At 42.9% G+C, this 13930-nt stretch overlaps 1 long non-coding RNA gene across 4 annotated transcripts in view; it reads left to right on the top strand.

The window, feature by feature from the left end:
* LOC103691947 (uncharacterized) overlaps window positions 1-12796 on the top strand; it is a 72204-nt gene extending 59408 nt beyond the window's left edge. For all 4 annotated transcript variants that reach the window (XR_015683951.1, XR_015683952.1, XR_015683953.1 and 1 more), the window contains one exon: window positions 11404-12796. This is a non-coding gene — a long non-coding RNA (uncharacterized LOC103691947). The remainder of the gene's footprint in view (window positions 1-11403) is intronic.
* The last annotated feature ends 1134 nt before the right edge of the window (window positions 12797-13930 follow it).

The raw sequence follows: 13930 nt of genomic DNA, 5'->3' as shown, positions 1-13930 counted from the left end.
TGTTGCTTCTGTAGGTAGTCTGACAATTGCTAGTCATCTCGGTGTGGAAATTGCTTCCAGGAACATTGGTAGCACCTACTGTGCCGACTGTCTCGTGTGACAAGGGCTATTGTGACACAAAGGCTCCGTGCCAGAGGCCATGTCATGACATGAATGCATCTTGTGGTGCCTAAATGATGGTGGAGAAACCGCATTTGAAATGGACAGAGACACCCCTGCCCCATCTCTTGCATTTTGAATCCAGAAGGCAGGTACCTTAGTCCAAAGAATGATAAACTGTAGCCCTTTCATGTCCCACAAAGCAGGGACAAATTTTTAGCATTCAGAAATAAGTGATGGCATTTGACTGCTAGTTTTTTTCCTCTGGACACTGAAAGGAAATCAAGGTTGTGCTGAATGGCCTATGCTGTTTCGTGTCTACTTAACATTTAGGGGTTGGGGATTTAGCTTGGGGTTGGGGATTTAGCTCAGCGGTAGAGCGCTTGCCTAGGAAGCGCAAGGCCCTGGGTTCGGTCCCCAGCTCCGGAAAAAAAAAATTTAATCATCAGCGTTTCCCTAGGTTTCAAGGTATCTCGGTAGAATGGTACTCTTTTTTTTTTTTTTTTTGGTTCTTTTTTTTCGGAGCTGGGGACCGAACCCAGGGCCTTGCGCTTCCTAGGCAAGCGCTCTACCACTGAGCTAAATCCCCAGCCCCAGAATGGTACTCTTGAAGGATACAGGTCTCTGTTTCTTTCAGTTACACCAATGTGTCCTTAGCCAATGTACTCTTGAGTCAATCGAGCTGTTTCTAGAATGTTCACTATTACAGACACTGTCATACCAAATAACTTGGTACCCATATTTATTTATGACTTTGCTTAGCATAAATTATGAGGTGTGGAATGAGTTGGCTGAAGGATAAGTAAAATTCGGGGACTGACTGGTGAGATGGCTCAGTGGGTAAAAGTCCTCAACTCTAAGCCTCCTGACCCGAGTTCAATCCCCAGGACTCATGTGGTGGGAAGAGAACTGACTCCACAGGATGTCCTCTGACTGCCACATACATGATGTGACACACAGAAGCACACACACACACACACACACACACACACACATGCATGCACACCCACATTCACTCACGTGTGCACACATGCAAAATAGAGGACTGTAATAAAAAATAATACAAAAAAAATTCAGGAGCTGGAGATGCCCACCATGAATGGTCCAAATTAAGTTTTTTTTCTTTTTCTTTCTATCAATAACTTGATATTATTCTTTGTCAATCTGCTAGGGGAAGATGAAGTCAGATGTGGTGGGGCACCTCTGTAATTCTGTACCTGGGAGGCTGATGCAGAAGGGTCAAGCATTTGAGGCCATGTACAAGAGTCTGTCAACATTCCAGCATGGAAGGGGGTGGCTCATAAGCCCCTACTCCTAGACAAAGATTCATTGACACAACTGTCAATACTGCTGGGATGAGTGCTCTGTGTGTGTGTCTGTGTGTGTGTGTGTGTGTGTGTGTGTGTGTGTGTGTGTGTGCGTGTGTGTGTTTCAACTTTAAGAGTGTGGCCACCAGTAGGTGACCCATGCTCCAGAGGATAGCCTGTGAGTATATTCGTGGGTAGTACAATTTGGAGTCCATGGATTATAAAAAAAATAAAAAAGAAGACCTAAAGTTGAAGGTGCTAGAGGATGAGGGATGGATCTGGGGAAGGGAGTTATGGGGAAGAATGGATGGTGAATATGATCAAAATATTGTATGCATGTACAAAGTTCTCAAAAATAATATAAGTTATATACAGCATACATTATATGAAGCAGGGTTCATCCTGCTAGCTGGATAGTTTGAAGGGTTCCCATGTCTTCCTGGGTTCTGATTCTTCACGCCAACCCTGAGGACCATAGCCTTTTCCTATCACGTTGCAACTTGTGTGCTAACTTCCTGGGGCTCAGGCTGAATTCAGGCTACTTGTTGAATTCACATGCCCAGCTCTGTCTCCCTCACCTCTGAGGGACTCAAAGAATATTTGTGGAAAGACTGAACAATCCCTGTGTTAAAACAGCGAAACTTCGGGCTGAGAGAGGGAATAAATGACTTGAACATTTGGATCTTTCATTTGGCTCTCTGTCTTTACTCTGAACCTGTGAGCACTGGATTCAGAATATTCCCAGGCCTGGTGGGAGAGCCTTCTGCTCCTCCTCAGCCTGGCCACACACCTCTTAACTCACTTGCAAGTCCAGAGGCAAAGACATGAAGCTACACGCCTCCATCCGCCCAGCCTTAACAAAAGCTTGTGTCTAATGTCTCTTGGGTGACTGTCACTGCCAAATGTATTTGTTGCATAGGACCAAGCTGGTGTCGCCTCAGTCTTTTCCCATTGATTATTCCTGGAAAATGTTGATGTGGGCTTCTGTGGCTCTGCAGAGCTACCCTGAGCACTGGCTCTTTCCTGATACACACACCCTCCCCTCACTGGGTTTCTTGTCCTGACTTGCTGTTCCTCACCATTGTTCTGGGAGCAGAGACCTCACCAAGAAGCTATCCACTAGCAAAGAAGCTGCACTAGCAGCCTCCTGAGAGGATACTTAATGCACGCTCCGGGGCTGAGTAGCTGGGAGGAGCGCTTACAAATCAAACAGACTTGGTTTTACTCCCGCATCGCCAGGTGCTGCTAGTATCATTGCGGAGGTTGCCCTCACCCCTGAGCCTCGTCTGTGGCTCTGACGGCAACAATGTCACTTAGTCGGATTTTACAGTAGAGTCCTGATTTAGTTCACAGCTCCATGGCCCTTCGATACCTCACCGCGATTAGCATACTGCCTGGCACACAAAGTTCTCAGCCAATGACGGGAAATGAATCAAGGATGCCAGTCCAGGCTGGATCCCAAGAGTCTGTTCCATCGCTGTTTAAGTTCTTAAGTTGTAAATGACAGAAACCTGCTTGTACGAGCTTAAGCTGTCAGGTCTGGAAGACGGATTGCAAGTGCTCAGGGCTGTTTCACAGGCTACAGCGGGACTCCAAGAAGGGGCTGGAGAGCAGTATGAGAATTCTGGGACCTCGGTAGCACTTTCTGTTTTCTCTCCTTTATTTCTGCTCCAATGTGTTCACCTCTCTACCCTTCCTCTTCTTCCAGATCATCCTTCTCAGCTCCTCTGGCCAATGTAGGGTGATTTCCATGTTTCTTAAGCTCCGTTGCCATTCTAATGGCCACATTAAAGGGAACTGGAATAGTCCTCTTTCCCGAAAGAGACGTGATTGGCCTGGTTTGAGGTAGGAGTTGACTTCTGATCCAGCCAGCTGAGACTGAACAGATAGTCATACAGTCAAATTATGGCTGACCGTTGGAATTTGGGCTGCCAGGAAGTGAGTGGGTATCAGCCATTGTCAAGAAGTGGTTATAGACCCAAGGACAAGGCTCTTCCTTGTATCATGTCATATAACAGATGATACTCATAAGGAAAGGATTTTATTATATGTCAGTAGAGAGAAAATACTAGAATCGGTTTCAGGCACAAGGAGCAAAGCTCTTTAGAAGAAGTTAATAAAAAGGTGTCCATGTCTAGGGCGATTGTTTGTGATATGCTGCGTTTATTCAGAAGACACAGTGAGGTGGGAGAACTAGACGAACTCAGCTTAGTGACTAGGAAAGGACTACTTTGTGTTTGATAAGGTAAACAGATAGGCCAATAGATCTGGCGAAGAAGAAGAAATGGTCCAGGCTGTACATAGGAGAAAAACCAAAGGGAGCATGGAAATATGTGATTCAGAATTTAAGAACTGAGACCTTGTAGAAGGCGTTTCAAGTTTTGCATTATTTGGCGAGCCACCAGCAAACACGAATCTTGGGCACTGCTTACGTCTGACATGTTTTCAGCCATTGGTGCAATCGGCTGATATCTACTTCTGACTGAACCAGGGTTACTGTAGTAAACTTGCTTCTGTGGACCTTATGTTACCCTTTCCTTGTGGTGTGATTTTGTAAGAGACAACAAAGGAAATGTTCTTAGAGCCCCACTAAGCCTCAGTTTTCCTACAAGAAAGTATCATTTTAGGGAAAGAACAAGGAGTTGAAAAAAGGTAGAATCATTTTCTTGGTGGTTTCAGAGATCAGACATGGGTTCTAATCAGCCTTGACTCATGTTTGCCTTGATTCCACTCCCCAGTATTGTTGGTGTCTGCCAGGCAATTGCTCTCTCTTAGAAGGAGCAAGAAGAGAGTTGGGAGGATCAGCAGTATTTGAACCCCTCTACTTGTTGGGACCAGTCAATTCAGTCACTACTCTGAGGTTGAAAATAGACTAAACCAAGTGGGTGTTTCCATTTCTTGGTGGTCTACATTGTGCATTCCAACAGATGATGACTCCCTAGGTTTTATAGTTATGATTGCAAATGTATATCTTCTGGACAAATTGCTATTTGTTTCTTTGTTCTGTATATTGGCATTACCAGAGCAAACATGACTCCCAGTTAGCAGCCGACAGCCATCTCTCTTTTGGGAGTTCAGTGCAAGCAGTCAATTTGCTTATCCCTGGGTATCCCTTTTCACTGGGTATTCTCACTCAAAAATGCTATAAAGATTTACCTGTTTTTATGTGTCTAAGTGTTTGCTTACATGTATGGTGATGCATCACATGCATCTGTGGAGGCCAGATGAATATGTCAGATCTCCTGGAACTGGAGTTACAGATGGTTGTGAACCACCACGTGGGTACTGGGACCCTACACTTTCTCTGCAAGAACAGCATGTACTCTTAACCACAGAACCACCTCTCCAGACAGTTCACCTTTAAAAACCATGTTTATTTAAATAGTCAAGCTTTAAAAATGCATAAACTTTATTACCAAAAGCTTGCAAATAAACAAACAAATAATAAATAAATCCTACCATAGACCAAAATTAAGCAGACCAAACGTCTATACTATTCGATGACATCTATACTATTCTATATAGTTAGAATGGGTATTTGGAATGGAAGTTCTAAAGCTTCGTATTAAATTTTACCTTCAGTATCAGGGACATTTTATATGTGTGTTTACCCACCATCCAGGTTAAAAAAAATCCATGGCAAATTAGAACTAGAAAAGCAATGAATAGGGGTTGGGGATTTAGCTCAGTGGTAGAGCGTTTGCCTAGGAAGCGCAAGGCCCTGGGTTCGGTCCCCAGCTCCGAAAAAAAAGAACCAAAAAAAAAAAAAAAAGAAAAGCAATGAATTTTATATCCCCCTTTCATAAATACTGTGCTCGCACACGCCATAACATCTGAGTGGATGTCACTAAAGTTGGTTCTCTTCTACCATGTGTGCCCTGAGGATTAGAGTTGGGTCATCAGACTTGGCAGTGAGTACCTTTATCTGCTGAGCCGCCATGTTGGCCCTCGTGGAATGTCTTTAAAACTGTGCACTGGGGACTCAAGTTAACCTAGAGTAGCAAAGCTTATGTTTTTGTAGGTATGAGTGGTATTTAGTGAATAAATGAATGAACCAGTTGATGAAATAGGATTGCCAACGCATGCTTAGTTGCCAAGACTCCTCAAAGTTGTGTCTTAGAGCACTGGTGCTGGTTGGTTGTTTTTTCCACTTGACACAAACAAAGGTCATGTGGGAAGAGGAACCTAACTGAGAAAATGCCTCTATCAGATTGGCTTATAGACAGCTTAGTGGGAGTAATTTTTAAATCATTGATTGATGTGGGAGGGCCCAGGACAATGGGGGCAATGCCATTGCTGGGCAGGTTGTTTTGGGAGGTATGAGACACAGTGATTGAGCATGATCTTGGAGAACAAGTTTGTAAGCAGTGGTACTCCATGGCCGCTGCTGCCGTTCCAGATACCAGCTCTCTGCCTTTAGTTCTTTCCCTGATCCCCCCTTCTTGGTGGACTGTGACCTGGGAAACATAAGTCAAGTAAACCCTTTCCTCTCAGGTTGCTTCTGGTCATGTTTTTTTTTTTTTTTTTTTTCACAGTACTAGAAGCCATCACCCGTTTAAATGGTCTCATCAGTAAGTGCACAGATACATGCACGTTATTTGTAGCTTATAAGGGTCATTTTCCATCTTTGATAAAAATCCCATATGCAGCATTTAATTGCTGCTGGTTAGGGCTGTCAAGCCAGAAGCGAGCAGCATCAGGTGGCTGGATATTTTCTGGATCTTAGACTTTGCGATAACAAAGATATGATAACCAGGATTTAAGGAAGACTTTGGAGTTCTGACTCCACTACTGCTGAATATCTCTCACCCGTGAACAGGATCCCTCATTTCTGGGTAGACTTTGTATTGGAGACACATTGGCCATTTATTTCCAAAAACAGTCACAGAGTGAAGAAGAGATAGTTTATGGAATGGGAAGGATATATTTGCCAACTACACAGTATTAGGCTATTAATACCTAGAATTCGAAAGAACTTCAGAAATCAAACACCAAAAACTTAAGGTGATCCAGTCAATAAGTGGGCTAGTGGACTGAATAGACAGATCTCAAAGGAAGCAATCCAAATGACCAATACATATTCAAAAAATGCTCAACATCTTCAGCCATCAAAAAATTCAAATAAGAACTGCTTCGGGACTCCATGTCACACTTCATAATGGCAATCTTCAAGAAAGCTAATGACGACCCACGCAAATAAGGATGTGAGGCCGGGTGGGAGGAACTTTTACACAGATGATGAGAATGTCACTGGTACAGTCACTATGAAGGTTAGTATGGAAAGTCTTCCAAAACCAAAAATGGAACCACCATGGTCCAGATGTTTCATCCCTGGCTGTGCACCCGGAGGACTTTAAGTCAGCAAAACAGAGATATTTGGTCATCTTTATTCCTGCTGCATCATTCCTGTAGACGTGGACCCACCCTAGACACCCGCAGATGAATATCAAATGTGTGATGTGTATATACAGTGGGATTTTCGTATAGTCAGGAGTAAAATGGAAACACAGCATTTACACAGTGGTGGCCGGAGTTGAAAATGATCGTGGAGTGAAAAGGGCAGATGCAGAAAGACAAATGCATGTTTTCCCCCTCAGATATAGAAGCGATTCTTAAAATTATGTACGTCTGCATTTGTACATGTGTGTGTGCAGATTACGAGAGGGGAAGGGCGAATCTTAAATTCAGGAGGGAAAGAAAAGGTGGTAAAATCTATTTTTATAAAGAGGCAGAAGGTAGGTCTGTTGAGATGAGGGCGTAGAACTCGCTGAGGGGGCGCAAGGCACAGGGCAATTAGAAGAGGAGTGAGAAAGGATAGGGTGCGACAATACAGAAGAAAATGCCGTGCTAAAAAGCCCGCTGTTCTGTACCAAATCCAAAACATCAATAAGAACAGAATAATTGGTCCAGAAGAGTCTACGTGGGGAAATTGTTGAAGAAGAATATCTGTGGCAAGAAAGGAAAAGTGGACCCTTGTTAATATGCTTGTGGTAATTCTGAATTCCAGTTGAGTGGACTTAGAATCACTCAGGTGAGACACCTCTAGGCTTTCCTGTGTGGGTGTTTTCCACAGAGGTTTAGCTAAGGAGGGACGACCCACCCAGGAAGCAGATGCCACCATCCCATGGGCTGTGGACTCACAGACTGAATAAAAGCGAAATGAGAATGGAGCTAGTCAAGTACCAGTGTTGACCTCTGTCTGCTTCCTGAGTGGAGACATAGTGTGAACAGCTGCCTCAGGCTGTTCCTTCGCACTCCCTGCCATGACAGATTGCATCATCCCAAACCACGGGCCCACACGGGCCCTTCTTTCCTTAAGCTGCCTTTGTGAGATATTGTGCTTCGACAATGAAAAAAGAAGTTGAATGTGTACTCTGTGCTGGTCACTTCCATGGTGTCGTCAGGAAAACCTCAAGGTGGACAGACTGGTGTACCACAAAGTGTTAGTGGTATAACCCATAAAGCACTCATTCTGAAAGCCTAGCAACATTTTAGAGATCTAGAACTTTATATTATAAAATACTACAGAGTAAAATCCATTCTGATCACACATATATATTTAAATGTATGAACACATACACATATATTTAAAAGGTCAAACAAGTCTGTAAAAAGATTTTGAAAACATCAATCTGTTAATCTACACATTCAACAGTCTGGAATTTATATTTTTCAAAGTGATTATAAATTTCAAATTTTATTAGTCAGAACAAGCACTGTCGTCCCGCCAAACTGAAGAATATTGTTACAATGTATTTTACATGTGTAATAGTTAAGACAAGATGACATTATGCAATGATTAATATATTGTGCTGTGGAATGGAAGATTCTTGTATTTTATGGTAGAACAACCATGAAAGTAAAAGGTAAAACAAACCTTAACTATTTAGAAGGGGATACGTTTTACCCAATGGGTATTAGAATGAAATAAAATTAAAATTCTACCTCACATCATCTCCCAAATTAAATTATAAATATATTAAATAGTTAATTTTTAAACATACAAGCACTTCTTGCCTTAGGCAGTTATGATATGTAGAACTTTTACTTAACACAGCATGGTGAAAAGCTAAGATTGTATTAAAACTCCAGAATAATGTATAATAAGTATTTAACTGATTTTCAGATGAAGAGAGACATTTTAAGAGCAGTAGGGGGAAAAAACCCTAAAGGATAAGAATAATATATCTGGTACTGAAAAGGGGGAATTTTTATGTCTAAAAAAATGTTACCAGCAACAGCAAAACAGAAATGTCAGAACTGGAAAAATTATAATGACAGAAGGTTTGCTATCCTGAATAGACACCAGATTTTTTTTTAAACATTTATTTATTTAATGTATATGAGTACACTGTTGCTCTCTTCAGACACACCAGAAGAGGGCACTGATCCCATTACAGATGGCTGTGAGCCACCATGTGGTTGCTGGGAATTGAACTCAGGACCTCTGGAAGAGCAGTCAGTGCCCTTAACCACTGAGCCGTCTCTCCAGCCCCTATACACCAGATCTTTTAAGTCAACGATAGAGAAAGCAAAGAGAAATGGCTTAGGGGCTCACAAACACAACCTGTTGAAACAGAAGGGCAATACGTTCATAAATGCCATACCTCATTATTAAAATCGTTCCGTCAATTTCAAAAGGTATGATTTTTGTCTCACATTTACAAAGATTAAAAAGTGGCAACCAGGGGAGAGATGGCTCAGCGGTTAGGAGCACTGAGGTCCTGGGTTCAATTCCTGGCAACCACATGGTGGCTCACAACTGTCTGTAATGGGATAGGATGCTTTCTTCTGGTGTGTACTCATACATAAATAAATTTAAAAATGTAAAAGAAAAAAGCACCAACCAAATCTTTTCTGGCGTAGTTTTGTTAAGTTTGAGTTCTTTGGGATTGGGGAGGTGGCTAGGCATCTTGCTGCCTGAAAATAAGGTGCTGAGTTTGGAACTCCAACATCTGCGCAGAAGCCAGATGTGCTGGTGCAAGCCTGACATACCAGTGCTGGGGACATGGAGACGGACAGATATGGGGCTCCTTAGCCATCCAGTGTGGATGGAAGAGTGAGGTCTAGGTTCTGTGAGAGACCCTTCTCGAAAGATTTGGAAAGCGATCGAGGAGGTCTCTTTTATTGGAGAAAGGCTGATTTTTGGTTGTCTGATGATTTTTTTTCTTTTTTTTTGGAGCTGGGGACTGAACGCAGGGCCTTGAGCTTGCTAGGCATGCGCTCTACCACTGAGTTAAATCCCCAACCCCTGTCTGATGATTTTTATTTGATTGATCCTCAATAGAGGATGACCCCTGATGTTGACCTCTGGGTTCCATATTCAGGGAATGCACACAAGCACGCAGGCACGCAGGCACGCAGGCACGCAGGCACGCAGGCACGCAGGCACGCACGCACGCACGCACGCACGCACGCACGCACGCACTCATACACACCAGTGGAATGAGTCTATTTCTTTTGTCGATATGCCTAGAATTGGCTGGGTCTTACAGTAGTTCTGCATTTAGGAGCTTTTAGGCCATTTTCCATGATGATTTTACACCTCTGCCTGCACGGTTCGAGCGTTCCGGCTTCCCTGAAGCTCAGCACAGACCTTTCACTGCTTCCTGCTTGTTGATAACTAGGCTATCCTGGAGGTGTCAAGAGGCAGCTCCATGTGGTTTTGATTTGCATTTCTTTGATGACTAATGATGTTACAGATATCTTCATGTGTTTATTGGCCACTTGTCTATCTTCCTTGGAGAAAGGCTTATTCCGATCCTCGTTGATTTTTTTAATTGTGTTATAGTCTGTTTACTGTCAGGCGGTAAGACACAATTTCAAGTTCTAGTATAAGTCTCTTTTCAGATGCATCGTCTGCAAATGCTTTCTCCTGTTTTCTGATTGTCTTTGCACTTCCTTGATAGTATCTTTCCACGTATACCCATTTCTAATTTTTATCTTATTTGAGCTAAATTTATCTTCACTTTTCTTTTGTCATTGGATTTTTAAATGCGAATTCTAAGATGCTATAAGCAGGTATCAGGCAATGAAGACTTACCTATAAGTTTTCATTTTTGTAGTTTTAATCCTTATATTTAAGTACTAGACATTTTAAATTAAGAGTCTCCCTATATTCTTTCCCACATGGCTATGCAGTTATGGTAGCATTTTTTTCAAAAGATGATTCCGAATCCATTAAACCACTCATTGGTTGGCCACAGGTACATGGGGTTAGTTCTCCAGTCTACATCCTGTTGGCACAACGTCTGTTTTCCCAGCACACACTGTCTTGATTACTATTATTTGGTAGCTGGTATTGACATGGAGAAGTACAAGTCTAACTTTTCTCAAGGTCTGATTTCTTTATCGGCCCATTGAGATTACATGTGAGTTTTACAAACCGTTGAGACATTGTTGCGTTTGTAAATTGTCTCCCATGCACAAACAAAATCCATTTCCCTCAGCTTACGCCTTCTTTCCTTTTTTTTTTTTAAAGTTTTTCAGAGTAAGTTTTGTACTTCTGTTTGACTTACCCCTAAATATTTTACAATTGCCTAATGCTTTAGACTTCCATAGAAGTGTACAGTAGTAGACTTTTGTATATTGATCTTTTATCTTGCCACCTTGTTAAGTAACTACTTTTAAGTTATAATTTATTTTTTCATAGGCTTTTGGGTGTTTTCTGTGTCGAAGATCATTGCCATCTAACGGCAGAGATAGTTCTGCTCCTTTCTGAGATGAAGGCATCCAGTGTAATGAGATGCAGTGGTGGGGGAGGCTTCCTTGTGATCCAGGTCTCAGGGAACAGGCCCTGGTCCTCCCTGGTGAGCATTATATTAGCTTTGGGATGTTATATGGAGGCACATTCTTCTAGCCTTACTTTTTGTTTTTTGTTTTTTGTTTTTAAATCATGCAGGTACGTTGAATTCTGTAAAATGCTTTTTTTCTCTATCTATTGCGGTGACTATCATGGCTTTCTTTATGTCTTTTATTCTCTTCTGTTTGTTTTTAGGTCATGGATTATTACATTAGCCGACACCAGAAGTGATTAGTATGATTTTTGTATGTGTCAAGATACATTTGGAGATGAACTTGAACTCACCGTGTGGCTGCAGTGTGGCTCTTTCCGGACAAAGAATCCCCATCTTGGTCTCTAACTGCTCTTCCCTGGTTCCCTTTCCAGGGCCCACACAGTTCTTTACATCAGTCAAGTCCAAACTCACACCTCCAGTCAGGTAGACATGTTTCAGGTTAATTAGGGGCCTCAGTCAATTTAGTTCATGGGCTGTAATTACAAGCACCTAAGACCTGCAATTTCTGTTTTAATTAAAATAAACAGTGTGGAGGGGCTGACATCACATCAGGGCAACTGGTGTGCAAGGCTGGGTAATTACACTAAAACAGAGCTTCTTGCTGTGGTGTAGTCTATTGGGATCCATGGTGGAGCACTGGGCATGGCTGTCCTGGTGAATGCTAATTACCTCACTGCCAGTCACAGCTCTAACCAGACAGGTTGGTTAGTGGTGGTGATGACTTTAGAACATGCTCCTTTCAAGTTAGAGCTGAGCTGTGACCCGTGGGGCATGGGTGTATTTACATACAAGATGTCCATTTAAATGTATTTAACTGTGACAAGCTTCCATGCACCAACTCGATGATAGGAAACAATTCTTATTTTTAACTGCTGGTTTTAGGGTTCCTTTTGGGGAGGGTGTTACCCCTCCTTAGGAAAATAATAGTTCATTTGGAAAAGGTAATGCACCTCTTGACTGGTCATCCTTAGGAATAACAGAATGTGGGGATGGGGTGGAGCTGAGGAAAGGAAGCAGAGAAGGGAGGGGAAAGAAGCAGAGAGCAGAGTGGGAGGGCCAAGTGTGAGGAAAGGGCACCCATTCACACGTGACAAGCTGGCCAGGGTGGCCAGAGGAAGTGTTAAAACAACACACTTAATGCATAGTTTAAAACTGTTTTTGCTTTGCTTTGCTGTCAACAGCCCCCCACACCCTGGCATTGCACACCGTCAGTTATTAACAATCACCCACGTTCCCTGATCAGTTTTTCTTGTATGTGGGTTGCTGATCCAGGCAGGGTTTAATTCTACATTTGAGTTAGGTAAGTAGGATATCACACAGAAATAAAACACTGAGCATTGTGAAAAGAGATCTAGATGTGGTCTCAGATATATGTTTCCAGGGACTTTTAGACATCTGGAGTCCGGAGGAGGCTCACCATGGGTCAGGAGAGACAGTCCGTATTTGTCTAGGAAAATAAATCTTGCTTTAGCACTCAGCTGCTTGGAACCTTCCACCAGTTTCCCATTGTTTCTAGAGTAAAGAATATGCTCATTTAAATATTGGGATTGGCTGAAATAAAACTCCAGAGCTCTCTGGTCCTAATCCTGCAAATCTGTACATATTACTTGTCTTTCTCTTTTGGGGAATAAATACTCTTCGTAGTTGTGGTTAAAAAAATTTTTTTTTCTATTTTTCGGAGCTGGGGACCGAACCCAGGGCCTTGTGCTTGCTAGGCAAGCGCTCTACCACTGAGCTAAATCCCCAACCCATGGTTAAGAATTTTAAGACTGGGGGGGGGGGCTGGGGATTTAGCTCAGTGGTAGAGCGCTTACCTAAGAAGCGCAAGGCCCTGGGTTTGGTCCCCAGCTCCGGAAAAAAAGAACCAAAAAAAAAAAAAAAAAAGAATTTTAAGACGGCAGACTATTCTGGATTCCCTGGTGACCCAGTATTAAATACCATCACACATCTTTGTGGAGGGATATGCTACCACACGGAGAGGAAGCAGGCAGAAAGGAAGAAGCCATGTGGCCTGCAGGCAGAGGTTAAAGAGGTTAAACAGGGTAGGAGGACAGCACCACCTTCTTCCAAGACCAAGGAGACAAAGAATGGGGCTCCTTCTAGGGCTTGGAGAGGAGTGTGGCTTATTTAACACCATGCTGTTGGCCTAGTGAAGCTGGCTGTGGAAATTTGTCTCTGGACTCAAGAGAATGTAAGCTTCTGGAGTTTGAGAAACAAACTTGGACAACTTCACTAGATTCTTCAGGACTTGCCACTGTTCAATGGGTCTTCATCTCCCATCCACTACCCAGCATGCTTCTGGTCTCTTCTAGTCTATAGAAATGCAGCCAGCTACTGCCTAGACAAGGAAACTGAACACACGGTAGCTATGGCTTCTCGAACTGGGCTAAGCTGGTCTCTCAGGAAGTGTTCTCCTTGGCAGTATTTCAGGCTGGGGTACTGCCCTCAGGCAGAGGTGCCCTGGCTAAGGCAGGGCAAAGCAGGTTTGGTCACAGGTCTTACCTGTGACCTTGCCAGCTACTTTCTTGGACACAATGAAGTAAATAGGCTTTTCTGTAGAATGTAACTTACCTCCACTGTACATGTGCTGTGCAAGCTTGCGCGTTGAACCTTTCTTAAACCACGGTTCCCTAGTCTATAAAGTGGGGCCCCTGAAAGTGACTTTCAAAGGCCATCTATATTTTCGACATGTACTTTTGTAGTTCTCCTTCTGTGTTGGAAGCCAAG

The sequence above is a fragment of the Rattus norvegicus genome, chromosome 3 (assembly GCF_021556685.1).
Source record: "Rattus norvegicus strain SHRSP/BbbUtx chromosome 3, alternate assembly SHRSP_T2T, whole genome shotgun sequence".
Taxonomy (NCBI): Eukaryota; Metazoa; Chordata; class Mammalia; order Rodentia; family Muridae; genus Rattus; species Rattus norvegicus.
This window is presented reverse-complemented; position numbering and strand designations above follow the sequence as displayed.